Below are 8,941 nucleotides of genomic sequence, written 5' to 3'. Positions count from 1 at the left end.
GGTTAGGTTTAAGATTAGGTTTAGGGTAAGGTTTAGGGTTATTGTTACGTTTAGGGTTAGAGTTCATGTTAGAGTTAGGGTTAGGGTTAAGGTAAGTTTTAGGGTAGGGTTAGTGTTAGGGTTAGTTTTAGGTTTAGAGTTAGTTTGGGGGTTAGGTTTAGGATTAGGGTTATGGTTAGAGTAAGGGTTGGTTTTAAAATTAGGGTTAGTGTTAGGTTTGTGTTAGGGTTAGGGTACGTTTAGGGTTAGGGTTAGGGTTTGTGTTACGGTTAGGGTTAGGTAAGGGTTAGTGTTAGTGTTAGTGTTAGGGTTAGGGTTAGGGTTAGGTTAGTGTTAGTGTTAGTGTTAGTGTTAGGGATAGGGTTAAGATAAGGTTTAGGGTTAGGGTGAGGGTTATTATTAGAGTTAGTGTTACTGTTAGGGTTAGGGTGAGTGTTAGGGTTAGATTTAGGGTTAGGCTTACTGTTAGTGTTGGGTTTTAGGGTTAGGGTTAGGAATAGTGTTAGGGTTAGGGATAAGTTTAGAGTTAGTGTTAGGGTTAGGGTTATGGTTAGGGTTAGTGTTATATTTTGGGTTAAGGTTAGGGTTAGTGTTATGGCTAGGTTTAGGGTTAGGTTTAGTTTTAATATATGGGTTAGGGTTAGGGTTAGTGTTAGGGTTTGGGTTAGTGTTAGTGTTAGGGTTCAGGTTCAGGTTAGAGTTATGATTAAAGTTTGGGTTAGGGTAATCTTTTGTGTTAGGGTTAGGGTTAGGTTTAGGTTTTGTGTTAGGGTTAGGCTTAGGGTTAGCATTGCGGTTAGTATTAGGGTTAGAGTTAGTGTTAGGTTTAGGGTTATTGTTAGGGTTAAGGTTACGATTGAGGTTAGTGTTAGGGTTAGGGTTAGGTTTAGGTTTAGTATTAGGGTTAGGTTTAGGTTTAGTATTAGGGTTAGGTTTAGTGTTAGGGTTAATGTTAGGTTTAGGGTTAGGTTTAAGCTTAGGTTTAGAAATAGGGTTAGGATAAGTGTTAGGGTTAGAATTATGTCAGGGTTAAGGTTACAGTTAGGTTAGGGTTAGGGTTAGTGTTGAATTAGGGTTAGGATTAGTTTTAGATTTATGGTTAGTGTTAGTGTTAGGTTAAGGGTCATGGTTAGGGTTAGGGTTAGTGTTAGGTTTAGGTTTAGTGTTAGGGTTAGTATCAGGGTTAGTGTCAGGGTTAAGGTTAGGTTTAGGGTTAGTGTTATGGTTAGGGTTAGGGTAAGGGTTAGGGTTCGTGTTAGGTTTAGGTTTAGGGTTTGTTTTAGGGTTATATTGAGGGTTACAGTGAGGGTTAGGGTTAGAATTACCATTAGAGTTAGTGTTAGGAATATTGTTTGGGTAAGAGTTAGTGTTGGGTTTAGGCTTAGTGTTAGGGTTAAGGTTAGGGATAGGGTTATGGTTGGGGTAAGGGTGAGTTTTAAGGTTAGTGTTAGGGTTAGGGTTATAGTTAGGATTACGGTTATGGTAAAAATTAGGTTTAGGGTTGGGTGTTAGGGTTAGTGTTTAAGGTACTGTTATGGTTATGGTTAGGGGTAGTGTTAGGGATAGCATTAGGTTTAGGTTTAGTGTTAGGATTAGGGTTAGGGTTAGTGTTAGGGTCAGATTTATGGTTTGTGTACAGGTTAGGGTTAGTTAGTGTTAGGGTTAGGGTTAGGGTTACGGTTAGTGTTATGTTAGTGTTAGGTTTAGGGTTAGTTTAAGGGTTAGGGTTAGGGTTATGGCTAGGGTTATGGTTAGGTTGCATGTTAGCATTAGGGTTAGGGTTAGTGTTAGGGTTAGAGTTAGGTTTAAGTTTACGTTTAGTGTTAGAGTTTGCATTAGTGTTAGGAATATTGTTAGGATTAGGTATAGGTTTAGGGTTAGTTTTAGGGTTAGGGCTAGGATTAGGGGTAGGGTTAGTGTTACAAATAGGGTTAATGTTATGGTTAGGGTTCGTGTTAGGTTTAAGGTTAGGGTTATGATTAGGGTTAGTTTTAGAGTTAGGGTTAGGGTTATTTTTCGGGTTAGGGTTAAGGTCAGTTTTAGAGTTAGTGTTAGGGTTAGGGTTAGTGTTAGGGTGAAGGATATGGTTTGTGTTAGGGTAAGGGTTAGGGTTAGGGTTTGTGTTAGGTTTAGGGATAGGGTAAGGTTTATGGTTATGGTTAGTATCAGGGTTAGAGTGAGGCTTAGGGTTAGTTTTAGGCTTAGGTTAGGGTTTAGATTATGGTTAGTGTAAGGGGTAATGTTGGAGTTAATATTAGGTTAGGGTTAGGGTTAGGGTTTGGATTAGGGTTTGTGTTAGGGGTACAGTTTGGGTTAGGGTTAGGTTTACGTTAGGCTTAGGATTAGGTTAGGATTAGGTTTGTTGTTAGGGTTATGGTTACTTGTAGGGTTAGTCTTGGGTTAGGGTTAGGGTTTGTGTTGGGTTAGGTTTGTGGTTAGGGTTTGTGTTAGAGTTGGGTTTAGGGTTAAGTTTCGTGGTAGGGTTAGGGTTAGTGTTAGGTTTAGTTTTAGTTTAGAGTTACTTTTAGGGTTAGTGTTAGGATTAGTTTTAGGGTTAGGATTCAGGTTTGTGTTAGGGTTAGGGTTAGGGTTAGGGTTAGTGTTAAAGTTAGGGTTAAATTTAGGGTTAGGCTTAATGTTAGTGTTAGGATTAAGAATAGTGTTAGTGTTAGGGATAGGTTTAGGGTTAGTGTTTAAATTAGGGTTAAAGATAGGCTTAGTGTTAAGTTTAGGGTTAGGGTAAGGGTTAGATTTATGGTTAGATTAGAGTTAGAATTAGTGTTAGGGTACGGGATAGTGTTAGGGTTAATTTTAGGGTTAGGGTTAGTGTTAGGATTAGGGTTAGGTTTAGGGGTAGTGTTAGTGATAGTGTTAAAGTTAGTGTTAGGTTTAGGGTTAGGTTTATGCTTAGGATTAGTGATAGGGTTAGAGTTAGTGTTAGGATTAGGTTTAGGTTTAGGGTTAGAGTTACTGGTTAGGGTTAGGGTAAGGTAAGGATTAGGGTTAGGATTACATTAGGGTTATGTAATGGTTAGGGTTAGGTCAGGGTTAGGCTTAGGGTTAGGGTTAGTTTTATGGTTAGTGTTAGGGTTAGGGTTAGGTTTAGTGTTAGGGTTAGGGTTAGTTTAGGGTTAATGTTAGGGTTAGGGTTAGGTTTAGTGTTAGGGTTAGGGTTAATGTTAGGGTTAGTGTTAGGGTTCTTGTTAGGTTTAGGATTAGGCTTTGTGTTAGGGATATGTTTAGCATTAGTGCTAGGCTTAGTGTTACTGTTACAGTTAGGGTTAGGGTTAATTTTAATATTAGTGTTTGGGTAAGGGTTAGAGTTAGGTTGAGGATTAGTGTTAGGGTTACGGTTAGGTTTAGTGTTAGGGTAGGTTTAGGTTTAGGGTAGATTTAGGGTGAGTTTTAAAGTTAGGGTTAAGTTTAGGTTTAGGGTTAGTGTTACGATTATGGTAAGGATTAGGGTTTGGGACATGGTTAGGGTTAGGATTAGTGTTAGGTCAGGGTTAGGGTTATGATTAGGATTAGTGTTAGGGTAGGGTTATATTAGGTTTATATTTTTTGTTAGGATTAGGGTTAGGGTTAGGGTTAGGGTAATGGTTCATGTTAGGGTTAAGGTTAGGGATAATGTTAGGTTTAAATTAGGGTTAGGGATAGGATTAGGGTTACTGTTAGTTTTAGGGTTAGGGTTAGAATGAGAGTTAGGGTAAGTGTTTGGTTTCAGGTAAGGGTTATTGTTAGCTTTAGGGTTAATGTTAGGCTTAGGTAAGGGTTAGGGTTAGGGCTGTGGTTGAAATTAGGGTTAGGATTAGGGTTAGAGTTAGGGTTAATTTTAGGTTTAGGGTTAGGGTTAGGGTTAGTTCAGGTTTAGGATTATGGTTAGTGTTAGGGTTAGGATTAGGCTTAGGTTTAGGGTTAGTGTTAGTGTTAGGATTTGGGTTACAGTTATGGTTAAATTTAGTGTTAGGTTTAGGTTTCATGTAAGTGTTAGGGTTATGGTTAGTTTTAGTTTTAGGGTTAAGGTTAGGGTTAGTGTTAGGTTTAGGGTTAGTGTTAGGGTTAGGGTTAGGGTTAGGGTTAGGGTTAGTGTATGGGGTAATGTTAGAGTTAGTATTAGGGTAGGTTTAGGGTTAGGGTTCATATTAGCGTTAAGGTTAGTGTTAGGTTTAGGTTTTGAGTTAGTGTTAGTGTTAGGGTTAGGGTTAGGGATAGTGTTAGGGTTAGAGACAGGTTTAGTGTTAGTGTTAGGTTTAGGCCTAGTGTTAAAGTTAGAGTTTAGTGTTGTGGTTATGTTTAGGGTTAGTTTTAGGTTTAGGGTTAGGGTATGGTGAGCTTTAGGATTAGTAAGGGTTAGTGTTGGGGTTAGTTTTAATATTAGGTATAGGGTTCGTGTTAGCATTAGGGTTAGGGTTAGTGTTAGGGATAGGATTAGGTTTTGGGTTAGCTTTATTGCTAGTGTAAGGGTTAGGGTTAGGGATAGTGTTAGGGTTAGAGATAGGTTTAGGGTAAGGGCTAGTGTTGGGGTTAGGGTTAGTGTGTTATGGTTAGAATTAAGGTTAGTGTTAGGGTTAGTTTTAGAGTTAATATTAGGGTTATGGTTAGGGTTAGTTTTTAGGGTTAGGGATAGGGTTTGGGTTAGGTTTAGGATTAGTTTTAGAGTTAGGTTTAGGGTTAGGATTAGTGTAAATATTAGTGTTAGGTTCAGGGATATGTTTTGTGTTAGGGTAAGGGTTAGGTTTAGGGTTTTGTTAGGGTTAGTTATAGGTTTAGGGTTAGGGTTATGGTTAGGATTAGAGTTAGAATAAGGCTTAGGATTAGGTTTAGAGTTAGTTTTAGGGTTATGTGTAGGATAGGGTTAGTGTTAGTGTTACGGTTAGTGTTAGGGTTAGGGCTAGGGTTTTTGTTAGGGTTAGAATTAGGGTTAGGTTTACAGTATGTGTTAGTGTTAGTGTTAGGGTTAAAATTAGGGATAGTGTTAGGGTTAGAAATAACTTTAGGGTTACTTATAGGGTTAGGGTTAGGGCTAGAATTATTGTTATGGTAGGGTTAGAATTTGGTTAATGTTAGGGTTAGGGTTAAGGTTAATTTTGGGTTTAGGATTAGGGTTCAGGTTAGGGTTAGGGTTAGTTTTAGAATTAGTGATAAGGTTAGGGTTATGGTTAGTTTTAGGTTAGTGTTAGAGTAAGAATTATGGTTTGTGTTAGGGTAAGGTTTAGGTTTAGGTTTTCTGTAAGGGTTAGGGTTAAAAGATAGGTGTAGTGTTAGGGTTAGGGTTAGGATTATTGTTACATTTAGGGTTATGTTTAGGTTTAGGATTAGTGCTTGGGTTAGTGTTATACTTAGGTTTAGGGTTACTGTGAGGGTTAGAGTTAAGGTTAGTGTTACAGTTAGGGTTATGGTTAGGAAGTGGGTTAGAGTGAGGCATAGGTTTGGGTTAGGGTTAGTTTTATGGTTACGGGTAGGTTAGGTATACTGTGAGGGTTAGGGTTAGTGTTAATGTTAGAGTTAGGGTTAGGGTTAGGGTTAGAGTTAGTGACAGGGTTAGTGTTGGGGTTAGGGTTAGTGTTTGGTTAGCGTTAGTGTTAGATTAGGGTTAGTGTCAGTGTTAGGGTTAGGGTTCATGTTAGAGTTAGGATTATGGTAAGATAAGGGTTGGGGTTAGTGTTAGGATATGGTTAGGATTATGATTTGCTACAGGGTTTGTGTTAGGTTTATGGTTAGGGTTAGCAAAATGTTAGGTTTAGGGATAGAATTAGAGTGAGGGTTAGGGTTAGCGTTACGGTTAGTGTTAGCATTAGGGTTAAAGTAAAGTTTAGGTTTAGTGTTAGGGTTATGGTTAGTTTTAGGGTTAGTGTTAGGGTTAGGGTTTGGGTTAGTGTTAGGGTTAGTGTTAGGGTTAAGTTTAGGGTTATGGTTAAGTTTAGGATTAGTTTTTGGGTTAGTGTTAGACTTAGATTTAGGGTTAGTGTAGGGTTAGATTTAGGGTTAGTGTTACGGTTAGGGTTAGGGTTATGGTGAGGCTTAGGGATAGTGTTACGTTAGGATTAGAGTTAGGGTTAGAGTAAGTGTTAGGGTTAGGGCTAGAGTTAGGTTTAGGGTTATTGTTAGGATTAGGATTTGGTTTAGGTTTAAAATTAGGGTTGGTGTTTGAGTTAAAATTACTGTTACAGTTAGGGTTTATGTTAGGGTTAGTCTTAGGGTTTGTGTTAGGGTTAGGTTTAGGGTTAGTGTTAGGGTTAGGGCTAAGGTTAGTGTTAGGGTTAGGTTCAGGGTTAGGGTTAGGTTAAGGTTAGGGTTATTGTTAGGGTTAGGGTCAGGGTTGGTTTTAGGTTTAGGGATAGAGTTAGGATTAGTATTAGTGATACGTTATGAATAGGGTTAGAGTTAGAGTTAGGATAGGGTTAGGATTAGGGTTAGGGTTAGGGTTAGTATTATGGTGAGGATTAGGGTTAGGGTTAGGGTTAGTGTTAGGGTAAGTGTTAAGGTAAGGTTTAGGGTAAGGAATTGAGTAAGGTATAGGGTTAGGGTTAGGGTTATGGTTAAAATTAGTGTTAATGTAGGGTTAGGGTTAGGGTTAGTGTTAGTGTTAGGGTTAGGGTTAGGATTAGGATTTGTTTAGGGTTACAATTAGGATTATGTTTAAGGTTCCGGTTATGGTTAGGATTAAGGTTAGGATTAGGGTTAGGTTTAGTTGAGTTAGGGTTCAAGATAGGGTTAGGGTTAGGGTTGCTGTTAGATTTAGAGTTAGGGTTAGGTTTATGGTTTGTGTTAGGATTAGGTTTATGATTACTGTTAGGGTTACGGTTAGGGTTAGGGTTAGGGTTAAGGTAAAATTTTGGTTTAGGATTAGTTTTAAGGTTAGAGTTAGTATTAGTTTTAGTATTAGTTAGAGTTAGTATTAGTTAGGGCTAAGGTAAAATTTTGGTTTAGGGTTAGGGTTAAGGTTAGAGTTAGTATTAGTTTAGGGCTAGGGTTAGGGGTAGTGTTAGGTTAGGGTTTACATTAGTGTTAGCTTTAGGGTTAGGGTTTCTGTTGGGGTTACAGTTAGGGTTAAGGTTAGGGTTATGATAAAGGTTAGGATTAGAGTTAGGTTCAGGGTTAGGTTTAGGTTAGGGTTAAAAATTAGGGTTAGTTTTAGGGTTAGGGTAAGTGTTAGGGTTAGGGTTAAGATTAGTGTTAGGGTTAGGGTAGGGTTTGGGTTAAATTTAGGTTTAGGGTTAGATTTATGGTTCATGTTAGGATTAAAATTAGGGTTCGTGTTAGGTTTAGGTTTAGGGTTAGGTTTAAAGTTAGAGTTATATTTAGTGTTAGTGTTAGGGTTAGGGTTAGTGTTAGGGTGAGGGTTAGGGTTAGAGTTAGGGTTAGGGTTAGGTTAGTGTTAGGGTTAGGTTTAAGTTAGTGTTAGGGTTAGGGTAAGGGTTAGGGTTAAGATTAGTGTTATGGTTAGGATTAGGGTTTAGGTTAAATTATGGTTAAGGTTAGATTTATGGTTCATTTTAGGACTAAGGTTAGGGTTTTTGTTAGGTTTAGGTTTAGGGTTAGTGTTAGGGTTAGGTTTAAGGTTAGAGTTATATTTATTGTTAGGGTTAGGGTTAGGGTTAGTGTTAGGATTAGGGTTAGGGTTAGGGTTAGGGTTGTTTGGGTTTGAGTTATATTTAGTGTTAGCGTTAGGGTTAGTGTTAGGGTTGGGTTTAGGATTAGGGTTAGATATAGTGTCACATTTAGTATAAGATTTAGGGTTAGGTTTAGTGTTAGGGTTAGTGTTAGGTTTAGGGTAAGGGTTCAGGTGAGGCTTAGGGTTAGTTTCAGGGTGAGGGTTAGCTTTAGGATTAGGATTAGGGTTGTGGTTGTGGTTAGGATTGGGGTTAGGTTAAGGTTAGTGTTTGGTTTAGGCTTAGTGTTAGGGTTATGGTTAGGTTAAGTGTTACGAAGAGGGTTAGTGTTAAGGTTGTGTTCGGGTTAGGATTAGATTAAAGGGTTCATGTTAGGGATAGGGTTAGGGTTAGTGTTAGGTTTTGCTTTAGGGTGAGGGTTAGAGTTAGTGTTAGTGTTACATAGTGTTAGGGTTAGGGTTAGGATTAAGGTTAGGTTTAGGTTTAGGATTAGGTTAACTGTTAGGGTTATGGTTAGGGTTAGGTTAGCGTTAGGGTTAGGGTTAAATTAGGGTTCGTGTTAGGGTTAGGGTTAGTTTTAGGGTTAGTGTTAAGATTAGGGTTAGGGTTAGCATTACTGTTGGGGTTTGGGTTATAGTTAGGGTTAGGGTTAATGTTAGTGTTGGAATTAGGGTTAGTATCAGGCTTAGCATTAGGGTTAGGGAGCGGATTAGCATTAGGGTTCGGGTGAAGGTTAGGGTTAGGTTTAGGTAAGGGTTAGGTTTAGGGTTAGGTTAGGTATAGGGTTATGGTATGGGTTAGGGTTTGTGTTAGTATTAGGGCTAGGGTTAGGATTAGGGTTATATTAGGGTTAGGGTTAGGGAGAGATTTAGGGGTAGGATTTGGGTTAGAGTTAGGTTTAGGGTATTGTTAGGGTTAGAGTTAGGGTTATGTTTAGGTAAGGGTTAGGTTTACTGTTAGGGTCACGGTTAGGATCAGGGTTAGGTTTAAAGTTAGGGTTAGGGTTAGTCTTAGGGTTAGTTTTAGTGTTAGGGTTAGTGTTAGAATTAGCATTAGGGTTATCGTTTGTGATAGGGTTAGGATTAGGTTTAGGGTTTGTGTTAGGGTTAGGGTTAGGGATAGTTTTATGTTTAGTATTAGGTATAGAATGTGGCTTAGGGTTATGGTTAGGGTTAGGGTTAATGTTAGGGTTAGGGTTAGGCTTAATGTTAGCGTTAGGGTATAGTTAGGGTTAAGGTTAGTGTTAGGTTTAGGGTTAGGGTTAGGGTTAGTTTAGGGTTAAGGTTGGGTTAAGGGTTAGTGTTAAGCTTTGGGTTTGAATTAGTGTT

This window comes from Urocitellus parryii, chromosome X, assembly GCF_045843805.1.
Source record: "Urocitellus parryii isolate mUroPar1 chromosome X, mUroPar1.hap1, whole genome shotgun sequence".
In the NCBI taxonomy this organism is placed as follows: domain Eukaryota; kingdom Metazoa; phylum Chordata; class Mammalia; order Rodentia; family Sciuridae; genus Urocitellus; species Urocitellus parryii.
The sequence above is the reverse complement of the archived record's forward strand: the minus strand, read 5'-3'. Positions refer to the sequence as shown.